Source organism: Portunus trituberculatus, chromosome 44 (assembly GCF_017591435.1).
Source record: "Portunus trituberculatus isolate SZX2019 chromosome 44, ASM1759143v1, whole genome shotgun sequence".
In the NCBI taxonomy this organism is placed as follows: domain Eukaryota; kingdom Metazoa; phylum Arthropoda; class Malacostraca; order Decapoda; family Portunidae; genus Portunus; species Portunus trituberculatus.
The window spans coordinates 28,382,782-28,386,087 of record NC_059298.1 but is presented as its reverse complement, the minus strand read 5'-3'; the positions used below and the strand labels follow the sequence as shown (position 1 = coordinate 28,386,087).

Genomic DNA, 3,306 nt, shown 5'->3' with positions numbered 1-3,306 from the left:
CAATGATGCCGCAAATAAACTTGGTAACATATAAGGGGGAAAGAGAAGGAAAAGTATGTTGGATGAGAGAGAGAGAGAGAGAGAGAGAGAGAGAGAGAGAGAGAGAGAGAGAGAGAGAGAGAGAGAGAGAGAGAGAGAGAGAGAGAGAGAGAGAGAGAGAGAATCACCATCACAATCATTATCATCATTACTATCAAAGAGGAATGTATGGCATTTACTATAACGCTCACCATCACCACACACACACACACACACACACACACACACACACACACACACATATGTAGTACAGCCATAAAACCAGACCGACTAGACTAAACTGGACTCCATAAATTACCTGTGTGTGTGTGTGTGTGTGTGTGTGTGTGTGTGTGTGTGTGTGTAAGGGAAATTACAAGGTCGGAGAAAATGTGCCGTAATTCAGTTAAAGGTCAACATTTGTCTTCTCTATTTGCGTTGGGGAAAAAAAAAAAAAGCTTCATAATATTTGTTTTATTTTCTGAATTTGACCATTTTTGGCCGGGAAACGGTGGTGGATGAGTTAGGGAGCTTTGGAATGCTAAGTATATACACTGTCTGTCTGTCTGTCTGTCTTTGATTCTCTGTCTGTTTGTCTATCTTCCTTTCTTTCTTTCTGCCTCAATGTTAAACTCACTATACAATTTCTAACACTGAATTGAGGGCAAAAGCAAGAAGGAAAGTAAGGAAAAGGAAAGTTCTTATAAATTTACCTTCCATCGTACTGTAGGTCATCTTTACAAAACCTAGTCATATCTTGAGTCTTTCACTGTCCATCTAGTATTGTAATTCATCACAGTCACTTAAGAGCTTGTTCACATACTGCTCATTGTTCAAGGAAAGTTCTTATAAATTTACCTTCCATCGTACTGTAGGTGAACTTTACAAAACCTAGTCATATCTTGAGTCTTTCACTGTACATCTAGTATTGTAATTCATCACAGTCACTTAAGAGCTTGTTCATATACTGCTCATTGTTCTTTCTCAACTCTACTGCCCACACGTACATTACATATGCACTCCGATAGACGCCACAGTAAACACGCATACAAGGCACCTCCGAGTAAACCGCAGCTGACTCTTATAGGGCTTGTTCATATACTGCTTGTTGTTCTTTCTCAACTCACTGCCCACACGTATACTAAATATGCATTCCGATAGACGCCACAGTAAACACGCATACAGGGCACCTCAGAGTAAACCGCAGCTGACTGACTATAACCGATAGCACTTCCCCCGCCGCCACCCCACCTTCATCTCGGCTACGGCTAAGTTCACCTCATGTGTCAGTTACGTAAAATGAAACTGCTTCAATTCAGAGTCGTCTAACGTGTGTTGGAAGAAAATGAGAGCTGTTTTGGTAGTGACGCTGGCTATTGATGCTGTGTTCGTTTTTCAGGACTTTTCAAACACCACGGAGATGATGATTTGGGTTCTCACAGGTACTTTTTTCATTCATGATCTAAACTCTTCGTTCATCTGTTATAGGAATCATTCAAGCACTTTTATGAACTATATTAACTTTCAAGTGAGGCTGTTGAAAGGAATAGCGATGTTTAACCCTTTAATACAGGAATACAATTTTAACTTGAGATTTGTGTATTTTTTTATTTTATTGACATTAGGAAGAATCTATGGAGGTCAAGATTAATGGCCACAGTCTTCTCTATTTGAATTCCCCAAACAGATTTCTGAAGCTGTATAAAATCATCAAATAGTAAGCAGAATGAATATAAAAATGCGACATGGTACTGAAGGAATTGATTAAGAATACGAGCTCAATTCTTTCATTACCATGGCATCACTGTGATTAAACTGCATACCGTTAGAATATCAAATGTATGATAATCTCTTGTGCAGTCAAGGTGTTAAAAATCACCGCTGCGTAACTGTTCACTGCAATTACATCTCTTACTTTATTCTGATTAACAATAGGGAATTTCATGATGCTTTGGGTATTGGCCGTAGCAGTGAATGGGTTAATGTGTCAGTTACGTAAAATGAAACGGCTTCTGAAATCGAAGTCGTCAAACCTGTGTGGGAGAAAACTGGAGTGGTGTTCGGTAACTTTTAATTAAGTAAGGCAGAGAAAACGTCCAGTATCAAGACCATGAGAGTGACCCAGGCAAAATATCCTCGTTACTTCATATGTGGGAAAATAGTAGTGTTTGTGTTGTTCCGTTGCATAATGTGTTCAGCTTCGGCGCCGTTAAGTACCCACACAAGACCAGCCCTGGCCATTGACCTCAAGCACTGACCACACGACTCGCTAGTAACTGGAGAATATAGTTCATTGGGTTCCTCTTAACAAACATAATTAAGAACAAAATAAGGAAAATAAATCAATAAACGAGATCACCGACAGTCACTTGAAACACTGGCGATGCAACGGATATCAAATGAACCATGAATGATACAATGAAGCATTTACTGAAACATATATACTCTTAGGTCTTTCTTAATAAACATCAATGAAGAAAATAATGAAAGAAAAGAGAATGAATAAAAGTTCATCGCCAGTGAATTGAAATACTGGCGATACAACGGAAATCAAATTAACAGTGAATGATACAACGAAGCATTTACTGAAGCATATATATATACATTTAGGTCTTTCGTAATAAATATCGATGAAAAAAAAATGAAAGAAAAAAGGGTGAATTGAAACACTAACGATGCAATGAAACAATAAAATGAACCCTGAACAACAAGATCAATCATTAATGAAAAAAAAAACACAGCTACATACTCCTTTCTTTCACATATAAATGAACAAAAATACACAAGATTATCACTAATAACATAAGAATAGCAACAAACACTTACTACATAAAAAAACAACAACACGTGAAATAAACCACAAGAAAACAATGAATAATTTATTGAGGCATATAAGGAAAATCTAAATGGAGAAAGGATAAACAGTAAAACACGAACATATCCTACATAAAAAGATGATAAAAACTAGGTAATAAACAGCAAAATCGAAAAAAAGATTATAAGAGTAGTGATCAGCCCCTTTTGAAGCATATAAGGAGTGAAGCTTTTCCTGATAACAGTCGTGATGGCACGAGTTTGATCCTGACCCACACGGCAGTTACATGATGAGATTGATGGTGCTTTCTCTTCAACCCCAGCTAAGGATTGGCCACAAGCTGACATGTATGCCTTGATGACCTATGTGCAGTCGATAGGCATTACGCCCAAGCCGCTCCTTTTTCCTGATAACCACCAGTGAAGGAAATGGTTACACTGGCACCATCTTATAGCTACCCACATATAAACACA

The 3,306-nt window shown here is 37.9% G+C and overlaps 1 long non-coding RNA gene across 1 annotated transcript in view; it reads right to left on the bottom strand.

Moving 5' to 3' along the window:
- Positions 1–1,250, bottom strand: part of LOC123518623 — a 15,440-nt gene extending 14,190 nt beyond the window's left edge. The window contains exon 1 of the long non-coding RNA XR_006678845.1: positions 732–1,250. This is a non-coding gene — a long non-coding RNA (uncharacterized LOC123518623). The remainder of the gene's footprint in view (positions 1–731) is intronic.
- Positions 1,251–3,306: the final 2,056 nt, after the last annotated feature.